General features: G+C 40.3%; 1 protein-coding gene across 1 annotated transcript in view; it reads left to right on the forward strand.

Annotated features, from left to right (window-relative positions):
* LOC115753688 (disease resistance protein L6-like) overlaps window positions 1-14,363 on the forward strand; it is a 420,087-nt gene that overhangs the window by 181,883 nt on the left and 223,841 nt on the right. The gene's annotated exons all lie outside the window — the stretch shown is intronic.

The following is a 14,363-nucleotide window of genomic DNA, read 5'->3' on the forward strand; positions in this document are numbered from 1 at the left end:
AACAACTATTGCCAAAATTATCTTTAATCAGCTTTCACACGATTAATTGTTGTTGCTTTCTTTTCCAATATCCGAGAAACTTAAAAATTAAGGGCATTGAGTGCTTGCAAAATCACTTCATCGCTTACATCCTTAGAAAGGAAATTGGCAGATATAATGATTATTAGTGAAGGGATTACCAATTGAAGATAGGCTGTCTAACAAAAGAGTTCTCCTTTTTCTCGAGAATGTGGATGAAAAGAATCATATTGTTGCAATTGTGATGAGCTACAGGGAGCAAATTACTTATTATTGCTACTATAGACGAAGATGTTCTCAATACTGCCAAATTAGATTGCAGTAATGTTATGTTAAAACGTAGACAAATTACGTTGGTCTTTCCATAGCATAGAGGACATGTCCAACTAAAAAGTTCAGTCAAATCTGACATGTAAATTGCAATGTTATTGTATAGGAATGGTGAAAACTGATGTGTAACAACAACAAGCTCTAGGTAAATGTGAATTTCTTTTTGAAGAACACTAATCGTAAATGCATGCTCCACCAATATCGTGGCAAGAGTGTGATAGTAAACAGCTTTATGTGCCTCGGACCTTACTCTAAGTTCTGCATTTGCCAGTAGAGAAAAATTTTCAGATTCGAATGCGGTCACAACCTCATTCAATTGCAAGCCTCAACTTTCCCACAAAGCTACTCCGCTAAAACTGACAGGCTTTTCAGCTCATTGCCCAACTGGAGAAAAGCTGAATCACCGATATTCAATCACTGTGGGCACTCAACAAATTATATGCCCAAAGTAGAAACAGCAGAATTTGAGACTTGTATCGAACAAATATAAGGAAATTCGATCAATCTGACCAGATTCCGGGTGTCGCATTGATCCAAACTCGGCAATGTCTTGTGCTGTATTTTAGCCTTGATAGAATGAGATGTGCTTTTGGACAAATTTGGGTTCTATCTTCTCCAAGATTAGCATTTTGTCTCGGACTGGTTCAAGAATTGTGAGAGCTACTGGTGTGAACTCCAGACTAATTGGTAAGCGGTGCATAATTCTGGGGAAAGTTATGTCAACTACCTTGCCTGACATTGACTTTGTTTGATTAGCATGCTGGTTTTAGCGGACAAACATCAAGATGGAAGGGAAAAGTGGACATGAATTTCTTCCTTGAAAGGGTTTGCAGTTTGGCCTCAATTCATTTAGATCAGGTGGACCTTTCGATGTGAAAATGGTGCTGTTAGATGCTAGGTTTCATTTGAGGTACATGTGAATATAGAAAGATTGATCCTAGAGAAATGCAAATTCTTGGTCCAGATTGATAGGTCTATCGGTCAGTTATGGCACTTGGTATTGTTAAATTTCAAGCATTGAAGAGTCTACGAGTTCTCAGAGCTTGCCATTTTTCCTCGCTGACGCTAAATCCTTCAATCAGTCACCTAACTTCCCTATCGAGGCTTTCTCTGCCAAGGACAGCTGGGATCATGGAGCTTCCCAACTCAATTGGATCCCTCGTGAGCCTTGAACACTAGTCTTTGAGAAACTGAAAATCGATGAAGACGCCACCAGACTCAAATCAGGAATTTGGAATCACTTGATGAGTTGGATATGTCGAACGAGGACATAGAAGAGCTGCCTGGTTCAGTCGGGAACATGAAGCATTTGAAAGTACTGAACATGAGCTTCTCTGCTATAAGCACGATCTAGAGTGCATTATGGAAACTGGAAAACGTAGAAGAAATAGATGCGGAGCTTAGTGAGAATTTGCCAATAAACTTAAGATATCTAGAGATATTCATCTTGTCCGATCTTAAAAATTATTATGTCAGAGATACACCAAGTACCTGGGCTATCAGAAAGTCTTCTCTGTCAGCATATTCATAACTAGTAAATGATGGCCTATTTGGTCTCTCAGACTTTAAAAGCTCGAGAGATTTGTCCTGGGAAAGCCAAAACTCTCTTAACCAAGTTGTCCCGGAATTTGAAAATCTTGTGAAAGATCCTAGGTGCATCGATAGGTTAAACAAACTGGAGTCTTTGGAGTTGTCCTCTCCGATGATGGCCACCTTATCACCAGATATTGCGCAGCTTTCTCATCCCAAGGGACTTGAACTCTCTAGTGAATGTCTGTGGTGCCTCCCAAGGCTTCCCTCAAGTTTACCGTCCACATGTATCGGACATTTTCCGTCAATGCATACATCGATAGACCTATCAAAGTTGTGAAAAAGTATGAGAACTTCTAATTGAGTATCACGCAGTTACAGAGATTTGAGGCCTTGAAAGTTCAGAGAATTTGGAGCCGAACGAACTCAACCGACTGGACAGATTGGCCAGACTGGGTGGCTTGAAGAAACTAATGGCTTTTCATTTGCATCATCGTGGTAATCTGGTCGACCGGAATCCCCAGACAATTTGCCTATCTTCTCCAGCAACTTTATCCTGAAGTTTCTAATGTATCAATGCGGATGAAATTAAAATGAATAGGCATTCGCCACAGTAGATCTGGAAACTGAGCACATCAAGGAGTTGCTTGATCAAACTTGGCAATTTTCTGCGAACCGAACAGGAATGGACACCTGTTCTGTTAAGACCTTTTTTTTTTTTTTTTGTGATAAGAGGTGCTTCCTATTCTGTTATACATACGAATTACAAAGATGTTTATGTGAATCTTCTTCTTACGTGCACTTTGCATGTGGACTAGTGATATAGTTCTGCAAGGACCCATGTTCATGATATATTTAGAGAAGTGAATAATGGAATGCTTAATTTACAATTAGGCACAAGGCCAATATAAGTATACATACAAAGAAGGTTATAAACGTAAATGCATACACTAAAGGAAAAACCCTAGTCCTAATATATACAATATATCTAACAGATCCCCCCTCAAACTAAAGGTGGGTCAACCAACGAGAGTTTGGAAAGAAGAGCAGCAAATCGTTGTGACGTAAGAGATTTGGTGAATAAGTCGGCAAGTTGGCTGCAGATGCTACAAAGGGAAGAGAAATGATACGTGCTTGGAGCTGATGATGCGTGATATGACAATCAATGTCGATGTGTTTGGTACGCTCAAGAAAGACCAGATTTGTAGCAATGTGAATAACATTCTTGTTGTCACAATGAAGAGGAATAGGATTAGAGGAGGAAACACCAAGATCAGCAAGGAGACAACGAAGCCAAATAATCTCAACTGTAGTGTTAGCCATAGCACTATACTCAAACTCAGTAGAAGAGAGAGACACGACAGGTTGCTTCTTGGCAAGCCAAGAAATTAGAGAATCACCTAGAAAGACACAAAATCCCATAATGGACTTGCGGTCAGAAACATCCGAAACCCAATCAGCATTAGAGTAAGCATGAAGAGCAAGTGAGGAAGTTGATGGGAGAAAAACTAAGCGCGTCAGAGTACCACGAAGATATCACAGAATCTAGAGTACAACAGCATAATGAACTGTACGAGGAACCGCTAAAAACTGACTAACAAGATGAACATCATGGGCGATATTAGGACGAGTAGTCGAAAGATAGACAAGACTGCCAACAAGAGCCCAATAGCGAGTGACATTAGACAGAGGCTCGCCATCATCCGGACGAAGCTGTAAATGAAGTTCAACGGGAGTACCCGCAATATGAGTATCAAATAACTCAGCACGAGCTAGAATGTCAGCGATGTACTTCTGCTAGGAAAGAAGAATACCACGTCGATCGCGAGCAACCACAATACCGAGAAAATAATGTAAGAAACCCGGATCATTCATAGCAAACTAACGATGAATATGTTGCTTAGTATAAGCAATATGCGTAGAGTCATCCCCAATAATAATCATATCATCAACATAGAGTAGCAGAATAGTACAACCAGCGGGAGAAGTGTGAGTAAACATAGCATGGTCATTCTCACTCTAAACAAAACCAGCTGACCGAACAACATCTGCAAAACGTTCAAACCAAGTTCGAGGAGGCTGTTTGAGACCATAAAGGGCCCGATGAAGACGACAAACCTGACCAAGAGAATGAGCCGGACCAGGAGGTGGTTTCATATAGAGTTCCTCCTAAAGGACCCCATGAAGAAAAGTATTCTTCACATCAAGCTGAAAAAGAGGCCAATTACGATTGCAAGAAAAGTACGAACGGAAGCCATTTTGGCAACAGGAGCAAAGGTCTCCTCATAATCAATCCCATACCCCTAATCAAAATCACATGCAACGAGACGCGCTTTATAGCGCTCAATACTTCCATTAGAGTGAATCTTGATTTTATTGATCCAACGACAAGATATCAAGAACTTCCCTAGTGGAAGAGGCACAAGATCCCACGTACTAGTGCGCTCAAGAGTAGACAATTCCTTAGACATACCATGACGCCATTCGGCATATTGTACGGCCATACAATAATGTGATGGTTCCTACAACGTGTAGACAGCAGCCATAAAGGAACCAAACTCATCGGAATAACTTGTAGCAGCCACGTACCTAGCCGGAGGACGGTGATCTCGCAAAGGATTCCTCCAAGGGGACGGTGGGCAAGAATCGTCAAGAAACATTAAAGTGGCAGGTGCAGAAGACGAGGAAGGAGGCATGACGGGAGAAGGTGGTGGCACCGGGTCTGATCGAAAAGATATAATAGGAGGAACAAGAGATGAATCAAGAGGAAAATCCATAAAAAAAGATGGAGAGGATTGTGAAGAAGTAGAGGCGGCGGAAAAGAACGGTAGGTGCTCAAAGAATTAAATACTACGAGAGATATGAATACATCGTGAATAAGGATCACAGCACCTGTAGCCTTTATGTTACGTGTTGTAGCCCAAGAAAGCACACCGAACCGACCTTGCAGAGAGTTTGGTATGCTCGTGAGGTGGAAGAAGCACATAACACGTACAGCCAAAAACACGAAGTTGGTGATAAGTGGATGGTTTCGAGAAAAGACGTTGGTGAGGGGTGACTTTGGAGAGGACAAGAGAAGGAAGTTGATTTATGAGATAGACAGCAGTAGAAAATGCTTCAGCCCAAAATTCAGTAGGAACAGAATTGGACAACAAGAGAGAACGAGTAGTATCTAGAATATGACGATGTTTTCGCTCAGCAAAACCATTTTGAGCAGGAACACTGGGACAGGACAACTAAGGTAAGGTTCCCCGAGAAGTTAAGAAAGAACGAAAAGATGTAGAAAGATACTCCCCACCCGAATCAGAACGAAAAACTTTAATAGTTATAGAGAATTGAGTAGAGATCATGGTTGTAAAGTTTTTATAGATAGAGAGAAATTCATCATGAGAGCGCATGAAATGAACCTAGGTATAACAAGAATAATCATCAATAAACGATACATAATACTTGAAGCCACTTTTAGAAATTGGGGGGCGGGACCCCAAACATCCGAATGTACTAAATCAAAATAAGAAGTGAAAACAGAAGAACTAATAGGAAAAGGACGTGCATATTGTTTAGCTAAAGGGCAATTAGTATAAGGATGCATAACAGTAGATGAAATAGGCCCAAGTACACCCTGGCGACACGGAAAAGACAAACGGGAAGCTGATATATGACCTAGACGCTGGTGCCAAGAGTCAAGGTCGAAGATAGCGAGAACATGTTGAGGTGAGGGAAGCTGGAGACGCTGCATCGTATACAATCCTCCATGTCTACTACCCCTACCAATTGTCCGGCCACTTGTACGATCATGTACAACACAAGAATCAACAGTAAATGTCACCATACAACCCATATCAACAAGTTGCCCAACGGATAAAAGATTCGGGGCCAAATTCGGCATATGCAACACATTAGGCACATTAAAGCTGCCAAGGATAGTAAGATGGCCTCGCATAGTAGTAGTAATGGAGGAATGCATCAGCTGTAAAGAACCCTTATGGATTTTTTAGTGTAGTCTGCTAAGTGAGATGATGAGCAGAGGCGATCATGTGATGAGCTAGGGATGGCCGATTCGACGGAACCGCCGGTTCCGGTTCAAGAACCGGCGGTTCCGGTTCCGGGTTTGGAACCGCCGGTTCCAAAGCCCAATTGTTCTTTTCACCCAACTTACTTCCTTTTTTTTTTTTTTATAAAACCGGGTTGGAACCGGCCCGGAACCGGTTCCAAAGCCCAATTGTTCTTTTCACCCAACTTACTTCCTTTTTTTTTTTTTATAAAACCGGGTTGGAACCAGCCCGGAACCGCCGGTTCCGGGCCGGTTCCAACAATTTACAAACCGGAACCGGCCCTTGAGGGCCGGTTCCGGTTCCGGGTTGGAACCGTGGGCCCGGTCAACGGGCTGGTTCCGGGCCCACGGGTCCATTTGGCCACCTCTATGATGAGCAGCCCAAGAGTCAAGAATCCAAAAAGAACTATCACTTGAGGATTGCGTAGCACTGCATGTAGAGCGAGTAGAGGATGCACTAGAAGAACCAAGATGAAGCCGACCTAAACGACAAAACTAAGACACAATATTAGCAAGACTATTATCTAAAGACGAGGATGGAGTGGCACGATCCGCGGATGGAGAAGAGACAGGTGCAAGCGAGCGCAAGGGTGCATTAGGAAGATCACGCATCTTTTGAAAACATCGATCCTCGGTATGTCTATTTTGCTTACAAAAGTTACAATAAAAACATGAACCTCGGCGAGAAGAGGCACGCTGGGAGCCACGCACAAAACCGCGCCGAGAACCACGTTGAGAACTATGCTGAGAATAGCAAGCCCGAAAACCACGTTGAGAGGAGGCGGACCGGAAACCAAATTGAGAGGAGCCAGGCTGGAAATCGGGCCGTGGGATGGCTAATACTGCAGAGGGATCTAGAGATGGAGGAGCACCAAGAATTCCTTGTCCGGTTTCCTCAGGCTGAAGTTCTTTGACCGCATCAGAAAGAGATGACGCAGGATAACGATAGAGAATCTGACTTCGAACTCCCTCAAAATCTGGTGAGAGTTGCATCAAGAATTCGTAAAGACGATTCTTGTTTCGATCTTCAAGTTTAAATGCAGCACAAGTAATACAACCAGCACACGTGGGACATGCTGGACGAGCCAATACATCAAGTTGGGACCAAAGAGATGTCATATAATTATAAAATTCACGAATTGATCGTGTACCCCGAGTGGCACGACGAAGTTCCTGCATAAGCCGATAAATACGAATAGAACTTGTTTGTGTAAACATCTCGGTAATTTGATCCCTTAACTGTTTTGCACCTACAATCCGAGTAAATTGGGGGCGAAGATCGGGGCTAATAGAACCAAATAATATTAACCATGCTTTCCGATCAGCAACATGCCAAGCCCTAATTTCATATTCGTGTCGCATAATCCGATCCGTACTAGGTTTAGGATCAGCAATATCGGACAAAGATGTAGGACAAGAATGAGTACCATCAACATGCTCATATAAATCACGATAAACAAGAGCAGCCATCACCGAGGGTTTTCAAATAACATAATTAATGCCATCCAACTTAACATCAATGCGATCAATCTAATCAAACATCAATGCGATCAATCCAATCACTATCAATCATTAATTCTGATATCAATAAATCAAAGTGGAAGCAAATATATATATGAGTGAAGAAGATAGAACCCTAGGTCAATCGCGAGAACAAGGTGAAAGACGAAGAAGATCGGGCGAGACAAAGTCGGACAATTGCGAAGTCAGATCGATGAAGACAACGTCGGGTGGCCCGTGCTAAAACGAAGGCGCAATGAAGAAGATGAGCAAAAAAAAATTTCTTGGGGGCGCTGCCCCGGAACCCCTAGCCTGCTCACCAGCAAGCGGGACCGCCGTAGTCGTAGGTTAGTGTACAGTACTCACAAGAAAGCAAACCCTAGCTCTGATACCATGATAGATTTAGAGAAGTGAATAATGGAATGCTTAATTTACAATTAGGCATAAGACCGATATAAGTATACATACAAAGAAGGGTATAAAAATAAATACATACACTAAAGGAAAAACCTAGTCCTATTATATACAATATATCTAACAATTCAGATCTTCTCTGTTTTAATTTGGTTTGGTTTATATACATTCCCAAGTGCATTATTTTATCGATTGTCACTATGTGGTGATTTATGTGAAATAGCTTATAAATTACTGAATTTGAACAGGTCGTTGTGTTAGAACCAAAACAATAGTAATTACTTTGGAAATTTTGGAACAACAGACACAAATGCAGATTGGAGGGAGAAAATATTCTTAGAATGCTTTCTGATGGGTTCTTACTACAGTACTCAATCTCTAGTCCTCATGTAAAAACCGAACATGTGAAAATAGATTCGATGAAGACACATTTGTTGACACTACGTTTAATGAGGATATGCGTAGAAATCTTCTGAGCACTAAAGTCCACAAGGAACACAAAAAATCCACAAAATTGAAAAACATCTTTTGACAAAAACTAAATGCACTAAAGTCACGCGTAGCAATCCAGGAGGGAGAGGTCGTTTGTCTTCAGGCTTCTTCAGTCTCCTTCATTAAATGCTTGTGGTTCCTTTTGGTATTCAAAGGCCTATCATGCATCGAGCTCAACCGATTCGTTTTTATTCTGCCTATGACACCCACCATAAATCAAGGCATGTCTCAACCAACGTGCTCAAATATTTAGCAATCAATTTTTATATTATTCAAACACGATTGCCATGCTTTTCGTTGGAGAAGGTTAACTTTCATCATACCGTATTCGTTAAAGCAGCTCTTACGATGTGCATGAAAGTATCTTCGCGCTTATTGCATCACCTCTACGGCTCTACGGCAATAACCGACACAAAATTGTGGCATGAAAAAAAAAATACTTTACATCTTTAAACGCATGTCTAGTTACGTCCAGTTGTTTTTCCGGCCGGGTAAAGCATGGCTCTTAAGTTGGATTCCCAGGAGTTGAAGAGAAGGCGTTAATTAAGAAATGTTGCAGTTGCAAATGGACTTGGTCTGACATTATCTAATATTGAGGTAAATCTCAAATAATGAGCCACACCGTTTAGTTTCAATTGAATAGTAAGTGTGGCAAAAAGTTCTCCAATTCTAAAGGTTTAACGTGGAAGAGTCCTGCGCTTTGCAAGTTCAGCTTGATTAAGATATGGGAAACGAACTTGGTTGGAAGTTTGATGTCGCCATTGTTGACTTGACTCCACATTGAGTTGGGGGCAAAAGTTGATTCTAATCCCAAAATTTCTGCACCACATGTCCGTTGATTTTCCGTGCTGAGAAACGCGATAATTGTCAACTTTGATAGGCTGGAGTGGGGCTGCAAGGAAGCATCCTTATTGAGCAATTTTGCATCAAAACTGGCCCACGACTCTCGGGAAAAAAAAAAGGTAAGAGAGAAAAAAAAGGAAAAGGAAAAGGAAAAACGAAAAAATGAGAAAGCCTTTTTATGACTCACTTAAAATAATAAGGTAATCTATTTAGGACTCATTTAAGCTCTCTTATGTTGTTAAGCGACTCGTTTATGACTCACTTAAATTTGTTAAGCATTCAATTTATGACTTACTCTTAAATGTGGGTTTTTTTTTAATCAAATTCTTAAATGTGGATTAAAATATTAGTTTTTGACCCATTTTGCCACCTCTATCAAATAATCAACATATGTACATATCGAAATCTGCAGGTCTTGCTGGCGTTGACGCTTTCATCACTCATGCACTTGCCGGCAACTTTGAGGAGGTCAACTCATCAGCCACCAGGAATGAGCATGGGCATGGGGTTTAGGGTTTTGGATGGTGCGAGCAGAGCAGTGGTAACGAGGGAGGATCAACGATTTGGAGCAAAGGAAGAAATGTGCAAAGGTCAAGGTAGGATCTGGAAGAAGTTGTCGTGGAGTTTAAACGAAGTTTACCTAGAAAAGAAAGTAGATTAAAGGAAAGACATAAATTCTAAACCTGGGTATGTTGAATTTTTTTGGTCTCTCCGTCCAAATAAAGAGATCAATAGATTCTTTCTCGTCCGGAAAAGGAGTGACACCAAAAGTGAAATGCTAAAAGGAAGGTGGACGAATGTAAAAGTCTCAAGCGCGTACCGGAAAAGGGTAAAAAAGCAAAGCAAGAGTATGTTCCATTCCAGTTTTGTTATGAGTTAAAATTGCAGCTCTTCTACATTTTGAGCTTCAAATAAGCTCGTTTTATGGATCATTTCACTTTTAGGACTCTAGAAATTGCTGTGTCCATGAAAGTCACGATCGACGGAGGTCGCTAGTCTCGCACGGCCACATATCTATTATTGCATGGCCACTGTGTCCAGGCTTGAGTCAATTCATTCACGCGAGTTTTTGAATAACGAAGAGAGGCTCTCATACATGTTTACCATTACAGTCAAGAGATAACACGACGAAAAATCTCAAATCTATACATATATAATAAATTTATCCAAAATTAATTTTCTGGCAATCAAAAACTCCAAACTGGTATAAATGTGATAAATTTACTCTATGTCAATTTCCATTAAATTGGATTGATACCATGAAAAATTCTAAACCGGTACACTTGTGACAAAGAAATGGCAAAACCCTAAACTGTACATTGACACGTGTCATCCAACTCAATAATTTGACAGTAAAATGTAACGGCGAAGGGTAAATTTGTTTAGTGGTAAAAAATTCAAGATAAACTTTGTCATGTATACTGATTTAAAATTTTTCGCAATATTAACTTTAAAATCAATACCAGAAAAGAGGGAAAAAAATCCTTGCATGAGGGCATTTGGGTATTTTGGCAGCGGCAAAAGACAGAATGCAATTGATAGGGAAGAGAGGAGCAGAGGAACAGGACGCGTCGTGAATCTCGAGAATATGGTCGGTGGAGCACGAGCTGTCAGCCATGGTTAGATGGGAGGGTGCTGAGGGGTCATGATTGCTGATTACGGATGGAGCGCGTGCTGTCACCTGTCCGTGGTCACATGGAGGAGCGGTGACATCATATGTCCGGGCTCACGAATAAAAATGGATGAATTCACCTAATTTATTGGTGAGTGTGAACTCAATCACATGAAAATTAAAAAGATTGATATGTCACAAAAAATCTCAAATTAATACGTTAATGGTTTATTTATCTCAAATTAATATTTTGACCATTAAAAATTTTAAACTGATATATTTGTGATAAGTTTATCCTAAATTAATTTTTGAACACCAAAAACTCTAAATTTATACAGTTGTTATAAATTTTTCCTCCCTTACTATCCGTTAAATTACGGACCCCAAACTAAGATAAAACTGCAAACCGGTACACCCGTCAGCTGTCACGTATTACCAAACTCGGTAATTTAACGGTAAAATTTAACTTAAATTAATAAGTGGTAAATTTATCATAAGTGTATCGGTTTGAAATTTTTTCATGGTTAAAAAAATTTATCACGGTTATATCAGATTGAGATTTTTTGTGTTAAAAAATTAATTAGAATAAATTTATCGCATCTTTACCAGCTTAGAATTTTTCACTATATTAACTTTAATTAAAATTCCATAATACAAAAAGAACGAGCAAGAAAAGAAATTCAGATGGGTTACGATGGTTCAGAGAAAAGAGAAGAATGGGGTTGGGAAGGGCCCACTCTGTCTTTTTGCTGTGTTGAAAAACCTGCATTTTGCCAACTTTGACAGGCTGCAATCAATCTTTCTTATTGAACAATTCGAGCAAACTGGCCCTCGACTCTCTGCAATTTTTTAGCCATTCCTCGTTTCCAAGTTTAGTGACCTACAGAGAGACCTCGATTTGTTAGTTTTGGCATCTAAACTTTTGCATCTCTGGCTCCCGCTTTTTTTGCTGCTGTCTTGTTCAATTTTTCTCTTGAAGGGGAGATCGAGTGAGATCAATGGAGGGAAGTACAAAAAAACGACGCATCTGTGAATACTATGGAACAACAACAAGCTCTTCTTGTAGTCACGGAATGGCTGCTTCATCCGGATATGACTATGAAGTATTCTTGAGTTTCAGAGGACCAGATACTCGATCAGGTTTTACCGACTTCCTTTACACTAGTCTTGATAGTGCAGGAATCCGCACATTTAAGGACGATGAAGATCTCCGTGTTGGGGAAGAGTTTCCCCCAAAACTTCTCCAAGCAATTAATCAATCAAAGATCTCAATACCTATATTTTCGAGGGGTTATGCCTCTAGCGTATGGTGCCTCAAGGAGGTAGCCCAGATGGTCGAGTGCCGGAAAGCTGGAAAACAAAAGATCATGCCCATTTTTTATGATGTGGAACCTTCAGAAGTTCGATACCAAACAGAGGGTTATGGAGAGGCCCTTCGTTCACATGAAGAGACTGAGCGATATGACAAAGAGACTGTACGTCAGTGGAAGGCTGCTCTCAATGCAGTTGGCGATATAAGCGGATGGGACCTGCACAACATGTCTAACAGGTAACTGCTTTTAGCGTTCCATCTCGTGTGCCTTATATCTTTACAATTATATGCATTTCAATTGCTTTCTTTTCTACATGTGTTAGACCAGTTGAAATTAAATTTTTTTCTGCTAAAGTTATGCTGAATAATCGCACAATCCTGAATTTGTCCTTTTTCATTTTGAATGACGTAGTTTTAGCTTAGGTCACTCATTAACCCATAGTACAAAAACTAATTTATGCACAATAAAAAATAAATCCTCGAAGAGCACTTGTCGGAAAGGTATGTAATTTTCAATTTGGTCTCGTCAGAATATAGGATGATGGAACACAATTTTCTAATGCGTTGCCTTTTGACCTCATACAAACATCAGGCGAGAAGGAGAGTTCACAAAAAAACTCACCGAGGAGGTTTTCAAGGAATTGAAAAAGGCTTATCTAGAGGTATCGGATTACTTGGTCAGTGTCGACAACCATGTGGATGCTATCATGGAAATGATAGGTGCTCGGACAAGGGAAACACGAATTATAGGAATCCACGGGATGGGTGGCATCGGGAAAACGACTATTGCCAAGTTGATCTACAATAGGCTTTCACACGACTTTAAGGATTGTTGCTTTCTTGGTGATATTCGAGAAACGTCAAAAAGTAAAGGCATTCAATTCTTACAAAATCAGCTCATCTATGATATCCTCAAAATCGAATGCACAGATATAAGAAACTCTGGTGATGGGATTAAGATCATCAAAGAAAGATTGTCTAATAAAAGAGTCCTCCTTCTTGATGATGTGGAAGAGGAGAATCATACTGATGCACTTGTAGGTAAGCGTGATTGGTTAGGTAGAGGGAGCAAAATTATTATTACTACAAGAAACAAAGATATTCTTGATGTTCCCGAAGTGGACCACAGTTATGAGCTCAGCGTTATGGATCCCATTCGTTCTCTTCAACTTTTTAGCAAACATGCCTTCGGAAGAGATTCTCCTTTAGACGATTATATCGAGCAATCCAATAGGGCGATAGGCATTGCTGGAGGTCTTCCGCTTGCTCTTGAGGTCATCGGTTCACTTTTATGTCGTACTAAAAAGGAAATGTGGGATGCCACATTGAAGATGCTAGAAAGCGTTCCTCATGATAAAGTTCAGAGTAAACTGAAAATAAGCTATGATGCATTAGATTTTCGGCAAAAGCTTATATTCCTCGATATAGCTTGTGTTTTCATTGGATATGACAAAGACATTCTGGTTCATTTCTGGGATGAATCTCGTTTTTTTCCAGAAGTAACCATGAAAGTTCTGCAGAACATGTCTTTGATAAAGATTAATAAGCATAATGAAGTATGAATGCACGACCAACTCGGAGACCTTGGAAGAGAAATGGTCCGTCAAAAAAGTGACGCTCGGATGGAGAAGCAAAGTAGAGTGTGGGATCCCAAGGAAGGATTGGATTTGCTCACGAGACATAAGGTAAAATCATTCCCCTCCCCCACATAAAAGTTTATGGATAATTTTTTTCGAATAAAAAGGGCAGTTCCTTGTGATATTGTCTAGCACCATTACGACTTCCTCAATTTTTTTTTTTTTTTGCTCTTTTAAAACTATGGGAATAATAGCACTGAACTCAATCGATTAATATAGTGGACTTAAATAAATGTGTTTCCCTTCAACTTTTTTGTCTTTTAAATATTTCCTTTGGGCAGGGAAAAAAAAGTGTGAAAGCTCTTCGTCTCAAGCTTGACCATGAGTGGCAATACTGTGTTACCTACGACGACTTTAAGACACTATCAAATCTAAGGTTCCTTGAACTTGGCGATTCGAAGGAACATTTTTGTGTAGAAGAGAGGCTTCTCTGGAACGAATCGGCATCAAATGTTCTTCTAACTAATGATTTCCCCGAGAATTCAAATCTCCTTCCACAATTACGATGGCTTGCTTGGCATGATATTCCCCCAACATTTAAGATTACAACTTTCTCCATGAAGGATGTGGTCATTCTTGACCTATCTGATAGTACGATTACACATAATTGGAAGGGATGGA

This window comes from Rhodamnia argentea, chromosome 1 (assembly GCF_020921035.1).
Source record: "Rhodamnia argentea isolate NSW1041297 chromosome 1, ASM2092103v1, whole genome shotgun sequence".
NCBI lineage: Eukaryota > Viridiplantae > Streptophyta > Magnoliopsida > Myrtales > Myrtaceae > Rhodamnia > Rhodamnia argentea.